Source organism: Schistocerca americana, chromosome 3 (genome assembly GCF_021461395.2).
Source record: "Schistocerca americana isolate TAMUIC-IGC-003095 chromosome 3, iqSchAmer2.1, whole genome shotgun sequence".
Lineage (NCBI taxonomy): Eukaryota > Metazoa > Arthropoda > Insecta > Orthoptera > Acrididae > Schistocerca > Schistocerca americana.
The window spans coordinates 264,250,206-264,270,543 of NC_060121.1; positions in this window are offsets into that span (position 1 = coordinate 264,250,206).

Genomic DNA, 20,338 nt, shown 5'->3' on the forward strand with positions numbered 1-20,338 from the left:
GAGATGAAGAAGCTTGCACAGGATAGAATAGCATGGAGAGCTGCATCAAACCAGTCTCAGGATTGACGACCACAACAACAACAACAACAACAATAACCCTCCCCAATCCGAGCGTTTGCTCCGACTCTAACGACCTCGTTGTCGACGGGACTTAAAACACGAATCTCCTCCTCCTAGTTTGTTTGCAGGTAAATGCCTATAGTTTTGATGTACATTGAGATCGCAGAGTCACAGTACCACAGCACGCCTCTAGGGGAGCCAAAACAAAATAGCAACGATAAAACCCAGTTTCTAGGCAACAGTGGACTACGAAAAATTATTTGTACTGATTGTGATAAATGTTATAGTGGTCGATCAGGCAGAGACGTACAACTAGGCTGGCCGAATACGAACGCAGATGGAAGTTGCAGAATTCTGGGTGCACATTTGCTGAGAATTTACTCAGTGAGAGTCACAAATAGCAACCACAGTCCCACGTCCTTCACATAGCAATTGAAGGACAAATCTCAGCTTGTTAGAAGCCCTGGAAATGAACAAAAATATAGCCAACAGTCCTGATTTAACCTTATGAATAAACATAGCTTAATACTCACCCTTTCCTTAACTCCACATAATCTCTGAGTTTCCATTACATGTCGCACTGTCTGTTCCTTCCTAATCATCCATTTCCTCGTATTTATTCATTTCTTTTGTTTTATTGTAACAGCCTATATACTGCATGTATTCTGTTGTTACATTTGTTAATTCTTTCTTTTTCTTGGTTTCTGTGTTGGTTTTCCATGTGTAATACCTCCTGAAGTAGTCTTGTCAAGAACTAATTTTGTTTTATTTTATGGGATTGGATTATTTAACGTAAACTGTTTTGTAGGCACTGTTTTCGGGTTTAATGTTAATGTTTTTCGCCGGCCTGTGTGGCCGAGCGGTTCCAGGCGCTTCAGTCTGGAACCGGGCGACCGCTACGGTCGCAGCTTCGAACCCTGCCTCGGGCATGGATGTGTGTGATGTCCTTACGTTAGTTAGGTTCAATTAGTTCTAGGGGACTGATGATCTCAGAAGTTAAGTCCCATAGTGCTCAGAGCCATTTTATAAATGTTTTTCGTGGTTTCCTCCCTTAATATTTATTTGTTGTTCAACTTTTTACCTTTCAAAATGACATTTCATAAGTTTTTGTGCTACAGTCTAGGTGATTACCATCTTTTCCAGTGCATTGTGCAATCATTGTAACCTGTTTCACTAAGACAGTCAGTTAAAGTCTGATAATGGCTTTGTAAGCCTAAAACAGGTTAACCTTTATACACTGAGGTGACAAAAGTCATGTGATAACTCCCAACATCGTGTCGGGCCTCGTTCTCTCGGCGTAGTGCAGTAAATCGAAGTGGCATGGACTCAGCAAGTCACTGCAAGCTCCCAGCAGAAACATTGAGCCATTCTGCCTCTATAGCCGTCCTGAAGAGGGACAGCAGCCTTTTCAGTAGTTGCAGGGGCAACAGTGTGGATGATTGGCTGATCTGGCCTTGTAACACTAACCAAAACGGCCATGCTGCGCTGGTACTGCGAACGGCTGAAAGCAAGGGGAAACTACGGCCGTAATTTTTCCCGAGGGCATGCAGCTTTACTGTAGCATGGAGAGCTGCATCAAACCAGTCTCAGGACTGAAGACCACAACAACAACAACAACCGTCCATAATTGTGAATGTGTTGCTGGTGCAGGATTGTGTGCAAGAATCATCTCTGGATTATATCCCATTAGTGTTTGACAGCGTTTATGTCAGGCGATCTAGATGGTAAAATCATTCTCTGGAGTTATCCAGAATGTTCTTCGATCCAATCGCGAACTGTTGTGGACCGGTGACACGACACATTGTGACCCATAAAAAATGCATCATTGTTTGGGAACATAAAGTCCATGAACGACTGCGAATGGTCTCCAGGTAGCCGAACATAAACATTTCCAGTCAATGATCGGTTCAGATGATGAAATTGACGAGATTCGACTCAGCAAAGATTGGGAATTTGTACGGGCACTGATAACAGCTCAGTTGAGTGCCCCACAACATCGGTTCCGTTCAAAATGGTTCAAATGGCTCTAAGCACTGTGGAACTTAACATCTGAAGTCATCAGTCCCCTAGACTTAGAACTACTCAAACCTAACTAACCTAAGGACATCACACACATCCATGCCCCAGGCAGGATTCGATCCTGCGACCGTAGCAGCAGCGTGGTTCGAGACTGAAGCGCCTAGAACCGCTGGTCCAGAGCGGCCGGCTCGGTTCAGTTGGGCCAGAGGACCCGGTCCATAGCATTATGAAGCCAGGACCAGCTTGCACAGTATCTTGTTGATAACTTGGGGTAATGGCTTCCTGGCCGGCCGCGGTGGTCTCGCGGTTCTAGGCGCGCAGTCCGGAACCGTGCGACTGCTACGGTCGCAGGTTCGAATCCTGCCTTGGGCATGGATGTGTGTGATGTCCTTAGGTTAGTTAGGTTTAAGTAGTTCTAAGTTCTAGAGGACTGATGACCACAGCAGTTGAGTCCCATAGTGCTCAGAGCCATTTGAACCATTTTTTTAATGGCTTCCTGGGTCTGCGCCACACTCGAAACCTTCCATCATCTCTTTCGAACTGAAATCGGGACTCATCTAACTAGGCCACCATTTCCCAGTCGTCCAAGGTTCAACTGATATGGTCACGAGTCCAGGGGAGGCGATGTCGTCAGCACCCCCGTCGGTCGTCTGTTGCCATAGCCCATTAATGCCAAAGTTCGCCGCACTGTCCTAACGGATAAGTTCCTCGGACGTCCCTCATTCATTTCTGCCTTTATATGAGGCAGTGTTGCTTTTCTGTTGGCACTGACAATTGTAAGCAAACGCCGCTGCTCTCGGTCGTTAAGTGAAGACCATCGGCCACTACGTTATCCGTGGTGAGAGGTAATGCCTGAAATTTGGTATTCTCGGCACATTCTTGACGCTGTAAATCTGGGAATATTGAGTTCCTTAACGGTTTTCGAAATAGAATGTTCCTTGCGTCGAGCTCCAACTACCACTCCGCCTTCAAAGCCTGATAATTCCGTTCATGCGGCCTTAATCACGTCGGACACCTATTCGCATGAATCACCAGCACTGCCCTTTTACACCTTCTGTACGCGATACTAACGCCATTTGTATATGTGCATATCGCTATCCCATGTCACCTAAAGGCAGTCCGCCCCGGTAGCTGAGTGGTCAGCGTGACAGACTGTCAATCCCAAGGGCCCGGGTTCGATTCCCGGCTGGGTCGGAAATTTTCTCCGCTCAGGGAGTGGGTGTTGTGTTGTCCTAATCATCATCATTTCATCCCCATCGACACGCAGGTCGCCGAAGTGGCGTCAAATCGAAAGACCTGCACCAGGCGAACGATCTACCCGACGGGAGGCCCTAGCCACACGACATTTCCATTTTTTTACCTAACGGGAAAAGAATCCAGTGGATCATAGGCAACACAGCGCTTTTCATTCATTATTATATTGTTCTACCAAGAAGTGACGGAAGAATCAGTTAACACGACAATATATCATAGCTGACCTTCACATTACCACTCGTTTGCGCCCTTTTTTGGTGCCTCTAGTGGTGTGCTGTGGTCCAAGACTGCAGACACGTGCCAACAAACATAAAAATTACCATCAGATTTTATTTTGTCAAGGTGATAATTAAAGTATCAAATGGTTCAAATGACTCTATGCGACTTAACGTCTGAGGTCATCAGTCGTCTAGAACTTAGAACGAACCTGCGACCGCAGCGGTCGCTCAGCTCCAGACTGTAGCGCCTAGAACCGCACGGCCACTCTGGCCGGCAAAAGTATCATAGCTAGCGCTTGACTCAGTGGTGAACTGCCGCCAATACATTATGCCGTAAGATATGAAACCCTTCAAAACTCCAAAATAAGCAAGGATATTACTGTGGGAGAGCAATAGGAAAGGAAAAGAGAGAGGTGTTGGTGGTGGTTGGTGGTATGTCGGCAGAACAGGGTGAGAGATATAAGAGACAGCGGGAAGGAGAGAAACGACAGTAGGGAGGGATTTTACAGCTCCACATCCGGCAGCTAACCATGGCGACGACCGTGAGGACGCCATTACTCAGCCTCGAACATGTAATTCCTCCTCCAAGATTAAGGTGGAGAGTGAAGGAGGGGGGGGAGGGGGGGAGGCCAGAGAAAGGAAAGAAGCGGGGCCTCCCCCTCTCCCCCTTCCCCATCCCCTTCGCGCTCGCGAGCCGCCAGAACGCCGGCGAATCTGAGCGTCGTCTGCGAACAATTTTAATCACTCACTCCGCGGAAGGCCGCGCTCTGGCGCAGCTGTACGGTTGCCTTGCGAGAATGGCAGCGATTAACATTCCATGGCCGGCTCCGAAGCATTGCTGGGATTCTCGCGTCCGACAGTTCGCTCCTATTTCGAACGCGTTCTCCACTGTGCAACCTTCTATTTTTTCCGTCTCTTCGACTCATCCATTTTTCCCTCTCTTTCTTCTCGTTTGCCCTTCCCTGCATCCTTCCTACGTCTGCAGATCTTCCGGGCTGTGAAGTCTCCCAAATTATGGTTTTTCTTTGTGCTATCTGCAAAGAGCCAAATAGGAATTTGGGGTTGGCAGCAATATCGGCGGACTGCCGCCATGTTTCACGCGGAATGTTTCATATCTGTCAGTGGTCGGGTCTCACATAAAACGGTATCGGTGCTCCTCCTTGATTCGTTTCCACAGCCGAGACATCCGGCAGTGTCGGCTACATTTCGCTGTCAGAAATGAAATCAACACTGACGCGCAGAATGCTTTACGCTACAGCTCTGACGCTATTTTACTTTAGTTTGTTTTTTTAAGCGTCGATACATGTTCGTGCATGCCCCGTCGCGCCAAAAAGTTTCAAGACTCGTTTAATACAAAATGATGGCGATTTTGATGCGCCAGGCGGTCTGCATAGTCTCCTCCCAGGCGAATAAAAAACACAGAACGTTGATACAACCATATGTAAATTTAAAAAAAAAAAGCGTTGAGCCGTTATGTGAATTTCTGTAGTTCAGCGGTGTGTGATGACACCAAGTCTCATCACTGTTGATGATCTTTGTACCCATGCGTCGTCGTTTTTACTCAGGAGTCAAGATGAGCGGACACACATTGCACACACTTTCTCAAAACATTCTGGAGAATAAAGACACAAGAGAATTAAAGACATCAACTGGCAGTGGGCATTGATTTATATCAATGGGACAAGTTGAAAATTTGTGGAGAACCGGGATGCTAACCCGGGTCTCCTTTCACTAGGCGGATGTGCTGACCACCACGTCATCCAGACACAGTGGTTACCACAACCGCACGAACTATGCTCGCACGCCTCCCGTCAGTCCCAAATTTTCAACTTATACCACGCACTACTGATGTAATGTCCCTGCTCATTAGTCTCACTGCTTGCGACATCTCGCCAGTTCCAGTAAGAATTCGAGCTTGGTATGCATCTGTACTGAAGAGACCATTGGCGATTATCACCTTAAATACTGATATGTCCTAAACAATAGACCTCACATGTACTCGTATATTCTGGAGAATATCTTGGACACATAGTTCAGAGATGTTGCTCCACTGCGATTTATCATACAACATCGTTCCCACACTACTGCTGTTGTTCCACTGCGTAACATTGCCTGCTCATAAATGATTGATCAAGTGCACGTCTGTTGTTTAAGTTATTAGTTCAAGATACCACCGTAGTTACTGCGTTGACGTCGCATATAAGCCAGGAATAAAATCAGTATCGGACCTTTTTGGACGGACGGCTTAAGATAGAATATGGAAATCTTGTTCGTTAAACATAAACGGAACAAGGGTAGAGGAGCGATAGAACAGCACAGTATGCTGGAGAGATATAATTCCGTAGATGGTAGTGGTGCTGGCAGAATTGGAGTTGTGAAGGCTAGTTCGAGGGCATATGCAGTATTAATAATTACTCGAGATTGTTAACATGCACTGGGTACCTACAGTGAAGGATAAACTGGGTGTTTCTACAAAGAATCACCGATCGCATTTTTTCCCCCGTGATGTATCGGTAGATATTTTCAATTTCGTTTTTGCAATGTGTACATAGCTTCTCCCTAAACAGTTCCGGCTCATGACAAGTTACATGGAACGTCCAGTATCAGCAGAAAGCGTCTATTTGTTTCCAGTTACAAGCAAAATATTTTTATTGCCAAATTTTACGTGCCCTTTCCAGAGGGTAGTCCCAAAGTAGTGTTGTGTGATATTCGGTTCATCTTCGTGTATATATACTTGAATATTTCTGGTATCTCAACTGCAGATTTTTCAGCGCTCATTTAACTTTAGGACTCTGTACGTCAAATTGAGCAAAAATGGACTTGTACCACTATTGAAATAAGCCCTTCATAGAATGTTGGTGTACCTCGTTGTATTTTAATATGTCCTGATTCCGTTTTCAACACGCTAGCTTCTCAGACTGAGACATTATCTGACGCCACCCGTTGTTTTCGTGTTGAGCGCAGGCCGTCCTCAGATAAAACACAGAGGGCGGCAGGCTTTATCTGGTGAATACGGCAAATTTTCAGCCGGCGAACGCCTGCAGGGAGAACGAAGAAAGCCGACGCCGACATAATCATGGGGGCCCCTTATTAACCGACCCTCGGACGCTTATTCCACGGCCGCTGCTAAACTAACTGCAGGTGCTGTGTTCTCCATTACAGATAATGCGCTTCCGTAACGGCTGAGCGCGCGCCGGAACGCTGGGCTATCGTCCCTCTGGAGAACGCTTCTTCCGTAATAATTAACCCCTCGGAATTAAGTTCCTGTCCCAGATTCCCCTGCCCTGGCGCGTCACGTGAATCAGAAGTCGTAAATTCACCTTAGCTAGGAAAAAGACGGACGCTGGGGGAAAAAACATTGTAATGGGTCGGAGATAGCGCACCGAGAACTTTTTTAAGCGTGTAGAGAGGCAAGGTGTTTGGTGCTCGCCACGGAGTGGTTTTCCTGGAAGCGGAGCTTCGCGCCATTTAGTCATCGGCACACGGGACGATTTAGTTAACGTTGGCGAGACACTCTACGAGTTTTAAAAGTTTTATGGCGTTACCTCGTTCTATTTCTCGTTGTGGAGCCACAAAATAAGTTCAGCGATATTTTTGCAATGTGTCGCATAAAGAAGAACCAATAGGAAGCAAGAACGCTCCCTACGCCATACTGTATTTTTCGTTTTCTGCAGAATACGATATTCAATGCATTTTGTGTTATACGTTTCACTCTATGAACATTTGCTGTTTCTAACTAGCAGCACATTGAATGTCTCGCGAACAAATCGTTATTGGTACGATTTGTTGTAATAAAATAGTTAAAGAATTTTCATGTTTAGTTATTTTCGTGTCATAACTCACGTGCAGCGAGGGTAAACTGCTTTAAGCCAACGACCCAACAAAGATTCACGAAAACGTGTCGTTATTGTTAGGATTTGTCACAGTTAAATGTAAACAACAATTCGTCGATTGAAGCTTTTAGAAGATGGTAAGAAAGTATCCGACAGAAGCTGAGTTTCAGCACAGCGTAGGTGGCTGAGGCGCCACAATCGGGAGAAGAGGGTTCATCGGAAGAATGTTCACCTCAGGCTGTATCCAATTTTTGTCCCACGTTCTCGTATTCTAAAAGGTTGTGGGAGTTTCCTGCGAAATTAATAGAAATAATTTCTGTAATGTTTGAGCCGGCCGAAGTGGCCGAGCGGTTCTAGGCGCTACAGTCTGGAACAGCGCGACCGCTACGGTCGCAGGTTCGAATCCTGCTTCGGGCATGGATGTGTGTGATGTCCTTAGGTTGGTTAGATTTAAGTAGTTCTAAGTTATAGTGGACTGATGACCTCAGATGTTAAGTCCCATAGTGCTCAGAGCCATTTGAACTATTTATTTGTAATGTTTGATGTTACGTAAATATAAGTGCTCTCTGTGCCAGAAGTGAGTTCGTTCGATTTGGTGATCTTTGATAAGCTGATGTTCTTCCTGAATGGACATGTGTCTTTCATTTTTGTCTTATTACACGTTTACGGATTCTGAAGCTTATACTTATGCATACCACAGACAGAACAACAAAAAAAAAATGTTCAAATGGCCCTGAGCACTATGGGACTTAACATCTGTGGTCATCAGTCCCCTAGAACTTAGAACTACTTAAACCTAACTAACCTAAGGACATCACACACATTCATGCCCGAGGCAGGATTCGAACCTGCGACCGTAGCAGTCGCGCGGTTCCGGACTGAGCGCCTAGAACCGCTAGACCACCGCGGCCGGCTACAGAACAACATCTCTGGTATGTAGTCACGAAAGAAAAGATGCAGTTTAACAGGGCTTATGTAGGAGTTCTACGCACGTCCGTTTTCGTGAACAAACTGCATGGTTTGCGAACCAAAAAAAGCCGACAACTGCCGCTGGCAAGCGCTGAGAGCGCAAAATCACGTGAACTAATTCGTAGCGTGTGCCAACGGCGCTGTGTCTCGTGACGTGGGATATCCGTCTGCGTACACGTCAACATTAGCTACCTCGGCCTATGTGCCAATGGCTTTTGAGTCATAGGCTCCGAATAGCTGCGGTTGAACAGAGAGCGAGGATATTTCAAACTGCTGGCGCACTTGGCCTCGGATTAGCAACGTTGCCCAGAATTCCACACAGATATAGGATGAAGTGTTTATTCGACTGTTGATATTTTTTGATACACTTAAGTTTTTCACTTTGGTGAGTAGCCACTACAGATTCTTGAGACAGCGAACGGAGTTTTATTGTATCATTATTAACCACTGAGGTACAGGTATTCCTATTTTCCAAATGAAACTCTATTGTTATTATACACTGAGGTGAGAGAAGTCATGGGATAGCGACATGCACATTTACAGATGGCCGTTGTATCATGTACACAAGGTATATAAGAGCAGCGCATTGTCGGAGTTATTATTTGTAATCTGATGATTCGTGTATAAAAGTTGGCCGACGTGATTATGGTCGCACGACGGCAGCTAACAGACTTTGTGGTCGGCCGGGGTGGCCGAGCGGTTCTAGGCGCTGCAGTCTGGACCCGCGAGACTGCTACGGCCGCAGGTTCGAATCCTGCCTCGGGCATGGATGTGTGTGATGTCCTTAGTTTAGTTAGGTTTAAGTGGTTCTAGGTTCTAGGAGACTGATGACCTCAGAAGTTAAGTCCCATAGTGCTCGGAGCCATTTGAACCATTTGAACAGACTTTGAATGTGAAATCGTTGTTGAAGCTAGACGCATTGGACATTCCATTTGGGAAATCGTTAGGGAATTCAATATTCCGAAATCCAAAATGTCAAGACTTTGCGGAGAATACCAAATTTCAGGTATTGCCTCTCACCGCGGACAACTCAGTGGTCGACGGGCCTGACTTAACGATCGAGAACAGCTGCTTTTGTGTAGACTTGTCACTGAAAACAGACAAGCCACATTTCATGAAATACTGCAGAAATCAATGTGGGACGTACGATGAACGCATCCTTTAGGACAGTGCTTTAAATTTGGTGTTCGACTATGGCAACAGACGACCAACGCAAGTTCCTTTGCTACAGCACGACATCGCCTGCAGCACCTCTGCTGGGCTCGTAACCATATCGACCGGACACTAGACGCATGCCGTTGTGGCCGAGCGGTTCTAGGCGCTTCAGTCCGGAACCGCGCTGCTGCTGCGGTCGCAGATTCGAATCCTGCCTCGGACATGGATGTGTGTGATGTCCTTAAGTTAGTTAGGTTTAAGTAATTCTAAGTGTAGAGTGCTCAGAGTCATTTGAAACATTGGAACTTGAATGCGTTTTCGGTAAAAGTAGGAAGTGAACTCCCGAGGACTGTACACCATCCTACATCGCTCAGATTTGTTTTGTGCCACCCATAACATAATGTTGGAAAAATCGCGTGGCAAGTGGCGTGATCGATTTTTACTTTTAAGATGAGCAATTAAATTTTTGTGTGATTACTCAGGCCGATGAACCATCATACTTGGAACTTCCCCGAGAGGCCGCCTCTGAGCTGTTGATAGTGCTATTTCCGATAGGGATATTACTATTATCATTATGATAGTATTACATTTTGTGCGGCAATTTTACAGTATATGTCAATAAGTGAAAACGTAAAACTGTTATTCTTAGTCATAGTCACTGATTCCCCCCTGAGTAAGTATCAAGTACACTATGTGATCAAAAGTACCGAGACACCTGCCTGAAAATGATTTAAAAGTTCAAGGCGCCCTCCATTGGTAATGCTGAAATTCAATATGGTGTTGGTCCATCCTTAAACCTGATGACACCTTCCACTCTTGCACACATACGTTCAGTCAGGAGTCTGTGCAGGCCACATTACATGGATGTTATTGTCGTGTAACCACTCCGCCGCAGGTTGTGCATTATGAACAGGTTCTCGATCGTGCTGAAAGATGCAATCGCTATCCCCGAATTGCTCTTCGACAGTGTGAAGCAAGAAGGTGCTTAACACATCAATGTAAGCCTGTGCTGTGATAGTGCCGCGCAAAACAAGGGCTGCAATCCCCTTCATGAAAAACACGACCACACAATAACACCACCGCCTCCGAATTTCACTGTTGGCATACACGTGCTGGCAAATGACGTTCGCCGGACATTCGCCATACCCACACACTGCCATCGGATAGTCACATTGTGTACCGTGATTCGTTACTCCATACAACGTTTTTCCACTATTCAATCGTCCAACGTTTACGCTCCTTACACCAAGCGATGCGTCGTTAGGCATTTACCGGCGTGATCGTACAAATGGCTCTGAGCACTATGGGACTTAACATCTATGGTCATCAGTCCCCTAGAACTTTTACTTAAACCTAACAAACCTAAGGACATCACACAACACCCAGTCATCACGAGGCAGAGAAAATCCCTGACCCCGCCGGGAATCGAACCCGGAAACCCGGGCGCGGGAAACGAGAACGCTACCGCACGACCACGAGCTGCGGACTTTACCGGCGTGATGTGTGGCTCATGAGCAGCCGCTCGACCATGAAATCCAAGTTTTCTCAGCTCCCGCCTAGCTGTCATAGTGCTTGTAGTGGATCCTGATGGAGTTTGGAATTCTTGTGATGGTCTGGATAGATCTCTGCCCATTACACATTACGACCCTGCCGGCGGTCTCTGTCAGTCAACAGACGAGATCGCCCTATACCTTTTGTGTTGTACGTGTCCCTTCGCGTTTCCGTTTCACTATCACATCGGGAACAGTGGACTTAGGGATGTTTAGGAGTATGGAAATCTCGCGTACAGACGCTTGACACAAGTGACACCCAATCACCTGACCACGTTCGAAATCCGTGAGTTCGTCGGAGCACCCCATTCTGCTCTCTCACGATGTCTGATGAGTACTAAGGACATTGATATGGAATACCTGGCAGTGGGTGGAAGCACAATGCCCCTAATATGAAAAACGTATGTTTTCTGGGGTGTCCGGATGCTTTTGATCACGCAGTGCGGGAACATTTTCTTTCGGTGAGCACAAACATTAATGTGGACTTTTAGACTGGAAATTAGGGTCAACACGTTCTCCACGGTTTTCTGGGTGACCACAGAAGTAGTTTTCAGGTTCTCGTCAACGGCGAAAGTATATGTAAACCACGCACAGACAATTCAATTGTCTTTTCGTAATGACATAACGAAGATCCACCATTCTGAATATTTACCGGTTGCGCACACCTTGGAAGCCCTTAAACAGGAAATGATAGATTGAGGAGTTTGGGCTGGTCCCGGCGGAGGTTCGAGTCCTCCCTCGAGCATGGCTGTGCGTGTTTGTCCTTAGGATAATTTAGGTTAAGTAGTGTGTAAGCTTAGGGGACTGATGACCTTAGCAGTTAAGTCCCATAAGATATTTTTGAGGAGCTTGATTGACTAAGTCCGAAAAGTGTGTTTCCGCTAAAAGTGAGTTGAAGATATGTGTGTTTATATCTTATTAATAAACAGTTATATTGCAATGATATAATAATTCTATCTTAGACCATACTTTTAACATACAGAATCATTCCTTACAACTGAAGATATTTCTACCATTTGTGATATATTATTCAAAATACGGTGAATGGTTTACGCCCTTTTTCAATCAAACCATGGTACCTCTACAAAATATCATGAAAATTGAGTTGAAAATTGCTTTCATCATTTTATTATCCAGTTAAACTGTACATTAACAAAAGATATATGGTCATGGCCATTATAGTTTATGTTCCTATTAAGTATCAGTAGCTTCTTCACTGTTTACTCTGTCTAGAAGTTCTTCATACCAGCCTTTTACTGTACCAATAAGGTAACGTAACAGGTCTTGAATGTCCTTCAACTTTGCTGCTGCTACAGTTGGTTTCTCTATTAATGACCAAAACGAAATATCTTCAGGGAGTTTTGTTGATTTCTTAATGAACTTAAATGACATAAAGGCCTTCCAATATGATTTTGAAGCACCGATTGTGCCATCACTGCCAAAGTGCATTCTCACATATTACTGCAACTGGAAAGGAAATTTCCGATGTGGCTTTGATGAGAAGAAGCCCATTAAACCTTTGTTCCAATCTTTAATAAGCTCACTTCCGTTAATGGCTTGAAATGGCTCTGGTTTCTCCCTGCATTGTTTAAGGATTATGGCATACTCTTGTTTTGAATGTACAGTTTCCCTCTTCTCCAACTTTCTTCCATAAATGACAAAATTCCGGTCACACCGACTTCTTTTTGTCTGTAAAGTTATTTTCTGACTCATTACCACTCACTTCACTCATTATATCACACAAGTTAACACGCAACGCAGATCAGAGTCGATACAACTGCATGTCATTCATTGCCTTCTTAAGATGATTGCTTAGCCTACACTAAAGATATCGAACTGAAATTTTCAGGATGGGTAATTCAAATGTGGAGGTATCGATTTAGCACTTTGACGGCAAAATGGACGTAAATCCAATTACGCCCATAGTCCATTACACATCATTTAATGAGCTTGGATGACTATTTTAGTCCTTTGGTAGCATAGATGTGTAGAATGGCGCGGAGGAGAAGGGGAGGTGAAGGAACGGACGGAACAATTGTGGGGGTTGAGACAGCTGCTGAGAAACGCCTCGGCAATATTGCGGAGTCCGCGCAGTCTTCGGCGGCGCGATTGTCTCACGGCCTCTGCGGTGGGTCGCCAGCTGTCAGCGAGGCCGGCGAGTTACTTGAATTTGGCCGCTGCGCCGTTACGTCCGCTCCATTCCGCGACGCAGCAATCTGTCAAGGCGGCCACCGCTGCCGCCAGAGTGGCGTATTCAGACGAGACAGGCAGCCGTCTGCGGGTGGCTTGGGCCAGCGCCACCGCTCTGTGCCTCTCGTTGGCCGTGTCTCCCTCGTGCAGGACTAAATAAAAGCTGCGCACCCTGCAGTATGTAAACAACGTTTAAACGATAGACGTCCAACCTTCTTCAGCTTCACCAACTTTTGACTAGGTTAAGGTATTTGTAATCCCTCTTCATCTATACGGAAAGGAAGATTGCCGAAAAAAGACCAGCGCAGTTTCTCGAGTTCGTTAAGTACCGACATAAAAGCAACAATTTTTTAAACGAAGCTCTGGTACTTCTTGCAGCATAATAGCAAAACCTGCGTGAAACAAATTACCTGTCATAACTGTCTTCAATGTCTGATAAGAAATTACGGAGTAATAATGTACTGAATACTACCGATCCGCCCTCGCTGCCGAAGGGTGTATCGGGTGGTTATAATTAACGTCCAACTACTCATTGGGGCCCAGCGTGGGCTGTAATTATCGTATGGTAGCGAAGCTTGGTTGATCTGCTAATGTGTCAACGCGGAACCGATTTAAGCTGGAAAAAAATTAGTTCCAATTTTGGCCACCAGGTGCAAATCTAGCGCTGCACCTCATCGACGTGCTTATATTGAACAAATTTTGTAAAAGGCGATTAATAATAAAATCACCATTATGCCTTTCTCACTTGTTTTATCTTTTCTGCCCACGTCCAGTTTATAATCCATTACATATGGAAATATTTCTATACATGTTTCTTGCATTCAAGTTTCGCTTCCATACGGTAATTACAGCCCAGGCTGTACATCTGTGAGTAGCTGCACTCTAATTATAACCACCAGATTTCTGTGGCCGGATGACTTGTGCGGCATAGTGGTAATAAATTATGTTCATAAACCTTCCTCGTGAATCAGTCTATACATTAGTGAAAACAGAACTCCATACAGTAGTTCCTGAAATCGGGCGTCGCTTACAGACAGAAAAACGCAGCAGGGGAGTTTAATTTATAATATGCATAGAGGCCGGCTGCTATGGCCCAGCGGTTCTGGGTGCTTCAGTCCGGAACCGCGCGACTGCTACGGTCGCAGGTTCGAATCCTGCCTCGCGCATGGATGTGTCTGATGTCCGTAGGTTAGTTAGGTTTAAATAGTTCTAAGTTCTAGGGGACTGATGACTTCAGATGTTAAGTCCCATAGTGCTCAGAACCATTTGAATAAGCATAGAAAACACATACAGATGTTTATATTGGTCAAGCTTCGCCGCTTTCTGGAGTTGCGGAGGCTGTTTACTGCTTTCTACGCGAGATACCAGCTCCTCTGTGTTTACCACCGTCGCTCCCATTATTGCCACGAGATGTACCTTCAAACACCAGTTCTATACCGAAATATGAAAATAATGCAGATATGGAAATAATAACTTACCACAAGCTGCAGTAGACAAAGTTATATAGGTTAATACCGCCTTTTTGCAACTGTAGTAATACTCTTATTGAGACCATACGTGTTTCGCTTTATTTTAAAGGATCCTCATTTCTCAGGCGTTTCTTATTCCTTGCTTCATTTTTGAAGTTTGTCTGCACGAAACGGCGAGGTGGCAGTGGATCTACACAACATAAAAACGAAGTATATTTTTCGTGTCAGTGGTAGTGCTGTGTACAAAAATCTGGCATATATGTGTAGAGGAACGTTAAGAATGAAATAAAGAGCAAAGAAACCTGACACTCAGAAAGCGAAACGTGGATGGTCTTAATACTGCTTCTAATACCGTCGCAAAAGACGATACTAGCCTGTATAGCTTGTATGATTGCGACTGCGGTAGAACAGAATGGGAAACAAAGATGACTACGTGATCTAGACGTGTTTAACAGGGGACAGTTTGATATGTCCACGTGACACAAGCAACTGCTTAGGGCACCAAGCTGTGTGGGGCAGAAGAAGCGCCAAGTGCAAAATTTATATACACGAGGTATCATATTTAGTAGCGAGAAACAACACACCTTGGAGAATACTATAACCGAGGGGAAACGTTCCAGTAAGCAATAATCTGCAATTGAGCTCTTTTGAGGTCATTGCAAGTGTGTGGTTATGAGCCGCCACTGATCATATATTGTGCTAGTTTGTACAAATGTGTTTGGAATGTAAACTTCTCGATCAAGTTGTCATGTAACTGGACTCAAATTTCGCCCAAGTCCCACCTCAACAAGAAATACAATACTGCGTCAGCGTGTTACGTATTACTCTTTACTGTAGACCCCTCCCCCCCTCCGCTACACGTAAAAGCAGTGGCAGCCAAGAATTCGGATTGTGACTCGTGCTCTGCCATAGAGCGCAGCCTGGTGGCACATTTCCCCCACCACCACGGCACATTGCCTGAGGAAGTGGACAGGTAAAATTGGGAAACTGTGAATGTACTGCATTTAAATGACAATGCACTCGCACTACATACGACAGGATCTCATATTTCTCAACAACATAGATCACAAGCAAACAAATTTTTACTATTATTCAATAATTTTTGGTGTGCGGAACACAGAATTTTTATGAGGTACAAAACTGTCGCCTTACGGACAAATGCGGGCGCTTTCACAAATTTTCTTACACAAGTTTCCATGTAATCTCGACTTATTTAGTTTCATGATTGAAAAAAGCCTTTCACATACGTACGTTGATCGAAATATTTTATTGTGTTCACAATTTCATTATGGAGACTTGGAAACTGTTCCCAAGGAAATCAGCGTAGACATACTGGATAGTTTTACTGCAAAGTGCTTCTTGATGTACAATCGATGTTTGTAATTTTTTGTTCTTTCATAATGTTATGTTTCTCGTCGTCAGTTGTTATGATGACAGGTGGACAATGCTAAATAGAAACAAGTTTGGTAGTGAAGTCGGTAAGGACGTGGCTGCATAGTTTATATCTGCAACGACTGAAATAATTAGCAGTCGTTAGTAAAAAATAATATATATTGTACTTAACTTGCGGTACAGGCTTCTTCATATGCTGCATTCATATAATTACAAACAGGTATCTAGAGACGCATTACTTATGCCATACTTGACTAAGAGCCTTGCTAGACGTTGCTTCGTATCAGCTGAAGGCTGTGCTACATTCCTAGTCGACGTCCCGAGCAAGAGTGCAGGAGAGCTCGCTAGATACTTGTCACAAGCCGTGGAACGGCGCTAGTCGTGACTCGCGGTTCCAGCGATATCTATTACGAACCGCTGTCGATATATGCAACCCCTATCAAGTGTGGTATCGAACGTTGATACCACACATAAACTAACTAACCTCCGTCCGAACAGGCTTGGGAAGGCCCAATGGTACCGAACGGGTGCCATGTCATCCTCAACCCACAGGTGTCACTGGATGCGGATAAGGAGGGGCATGTGGTCAACACACCGATCTCCCGGCCATATGTCAGTTTACGAGATCGGAGCCGCTACTTCCCAATCAAGTAGCTTTTCAGTTTGCCTCACAAGGGCTATGTGCACCCGCTTGGCAACAGCGCTGGGCAGACCGGATGGTCACCCATCCAAGTGCTAGCCCAGATCGGTGATCTGACGGGAGCCTATGTTACCATTGCTTCAAGGTCGTTGCCCTTTGCTCTTTCATAGTCGACTAAAACTTTCAATTCTTTCTGCATGGTATTGTAATGTTGTTTCATTGCAAACCTGCAGTACCCCTTTATTATGTGACTGCATAAACATACTGAGAACTCTCGTCCTTCTCTACTGTCGGTCCCATTCACTTTTAAAAGGTTGTGACGATATATCGCTGACACTGCCTCTTTTTGCGTAAACGGCCACTGGACCTATGAACATCCTTCATACCATGAACAGATAACAAGGGGAACATCGATGACACCACAATTCTGTCGAACTAAAGACAACTGCACTAATAGAAAAGTACCACACCGCAGTACTAGATGAAATGTCGCACTATACCGGTTACTTCTGGGAAGGACCGAATAAAAGCCGAAAACGATGTCCAGCCCTGCATTGAAGAAAGTGGTCCACATGTCGTTTGCACATTGAAACTCGATACTGCGCTACCTTCTCTGCAGTGTGTTATGAACTTTTAGAAACAGCTAAGATCATCTCGCAAATCCTGACAAGACTACAATTCACTGCTCCAGTTCTTCGCCGCGCAGAGTGACCGCGTGGTCTGAGGTGCCACTTCACGGGTTGCGCTGACCCTCCCGCTGGAGGTTCGATTCCTCCCTCGGACGTGGGTGTGTGTGTGTTGTTCCTAGCATAAGTTAACTTAAGTTGTGTGTAAGCCTAGGGACCGATGACCTTTGCAGTTTGATCCCTTAGGAATTCAAACACATTTGACCATTCCAGTTGTTCAGTCGTTTCAACGAGGCTACTGTATACTTCACATTTGCGATGACTCCAGGCTGCAAAATCAGACAAGTTTGGAGCCTAAGACACACACCCTGTCGATCTGTCCAACTTCAACCCTATTGTCGCCTCAGATATTGTCTGGCATCAGCGCCAAACTGTGCCTCTGCACCTTCGTGTGAGTACCATAATCTACATTATTAGGTAATGTAAGGTAGGCAGGTGGTGAAATTTGAGCCAACTTATGTGGGGACTTAATCGAAAAGTTTACATTTCAATACATTTGTCCTAAATAGATCAATATTTCATACTTAGTAGTAGCTCAGAACTGCACATTTGCAGTTATCCTGCCACTGTCATGTACTGTCACACGTGTCACTTTTCGATATTAGTCGTGATCCATCTTGTATGTATAATAGCAAAATTTTACTGTATTTTTTTATAAATAAATAAATTAATGATAAATCTAGCGTAACCCAGAGCTCCGTACAAATATTTCATCTTGCGTCACTTTAGTGACTGCCTTGTCAGTTTACATTTATGCTGCCACCAGTAACCGAACCCAGGTAGACCACGTAAGAAGCACCATCCGAACTATCAATGTAGCTGGAACTGCTAAAGGTGTCCTATGACTTCGACATCGCTGGCTATACACAGTGCTGCTGACTACCGGAGGTTCAAATGGTTCTAAGCACTATGGGACTAAACCTCTGACGTCATCAGTTCCCTAGACTTAGAACTACTTAAACCTAACTAACCTAAGGACATCACACACATCCACGCCCGAGGCAGGATTCGAACCTGCGACCGTTGAAGCAGCTTGGTTCCGGAATGAAGCGCCTACAGCCGCTCTCCCACAGCGGCCGGCTTGACTACGGAAGGGCAATAATGCGTGGGAATGGGTATCTATTCTGTATTAGCTATAAGTAAATAGTTTCTACTACTAAAGTTCCAAACCTCGTATTACTAAGGCAGGAAAAAGAAGTATTTATATAAAGGTTTATACATTATTTTGCCCATCTACTGAGCACAGAACACAGTATTTGCGACAGAACAGTGTGCGCGGCAGTTTTCATTTGCTGCAATCTGGAAACGAAAATTCTAAACTACCACAAGCGTCCATGACGTGGAAACGGCGCAGAAGCTCCGATATTGCAATTGCCGCTAGTCGGGGTTGTCGTGTTTGGCAACGCTGATATCAGGAAAAAGTTGCGACAGGGGAATTCTGGCGGCCCGTTGGAGCACTGTACAGTTATTTTGCATCTGTCATTACCGGCTTCCATTTGGCTTCAACTGAGCACTTCAGCTATCAACTACAGACGATCTTCGAAACAAGTACTACAGCCACAGCAACTGAATCGCAATACGATTATTAATTTGAAGTTAGTTTGATGATTAGTTTGTATGTCTGGCACGAAAATGTGTTCCCCTTGGTTCTTGATTGACAACCAGTAGTATACATTTAGTTTCAACTGCAGCTTGCCGCCTTTCTACTGCTGCTTTGTGAAAGACTTGTGTAACACAACAAGTGTTTGAGACTATACAAAAGATGCAAGATTTATCCACTGGACTAGGAGGTACACTGTTCTCCATTCACCAGCTTTCCTAGAAATGACTGACATTTCGTCTTAGGAGCTCTTTGTGGCCTCAATGCAAACAACTACAACACACTCGCTGTTCTAAGCCAACTCCTCAACGATCTTTCGAAATAAGAGGTACTGAAAGGCGGCTTTTAAGTGCTGCAGCCGTTCGTCAAAACAGATTTACAGGCTGTTTCACTCTTTTAGATACAAACGGAAAGGGCGGGTAGAGGGGAACGAAACAAGTAAAAAATCCGATAAATATAGCTATGGAATCGAATGGTTTTCCTTAAACCAAGTGTTATGAATGAATACATGAACACGTTACAGCTAAGTCGCCGAGAATCCAAACTGCAGGCAGGCGCTTAAGAACAAACGCATTACAAGTATTCCATACCCACCATTCATGTAACGGAGCCTTCAGCACGTTTCATCGTCAGTATAGGTACCCCCACGCGTTCAAAAATCCCAGGAGCGTTCTGAATGCACTGACGGGCATCCTCAGTGCGTCCCTGGAGTTCATCGACACTATCATCACCACTGGAATACAGCAAAGCTTTTAAATATAGAAAAAAAGTTCAAGAGGGGGCACCTGAAAGGCCATGGTATTGGCGAGCCACGACCAATGCACTTGTCGAAACGGTATTTACGAGTAATTAGATATCTTGAGTGATGATAAAATCAAACAAGGGCAGTTTACCACTTTGCCAGGTATGGCTTACTTGCGGCGTTTAGAAATAAATTTAGCCTTAGCAGTTAACAGTGTTGTCACATTGGCATAACCGCACTTGTGCAGCGTCGTACAAAATCAAATGGCTCTGAGCACTATGGGACTTTACATCTGAGGTCATCAGTCCCCTAGAACTTAGAACTACTTAAACCTAACTAACCTAAGGACATCACACACATCCAAGCCGGAGGCAGGATTCGAACCTGCGACCATAGTGGTCACGCGGTTGCAGACTGAAGCGCCTAGAACCGCTCGGGCACACCGGCCGGCGCAACGTCGTACAACATTGCTTTCCGGACCTATGTTTGTTATGAGTACTTGCCTGTTTCATAGTCCTCTGCTTTCCTCTTTCGGTTGTACCTATAACAGTCATACATCCT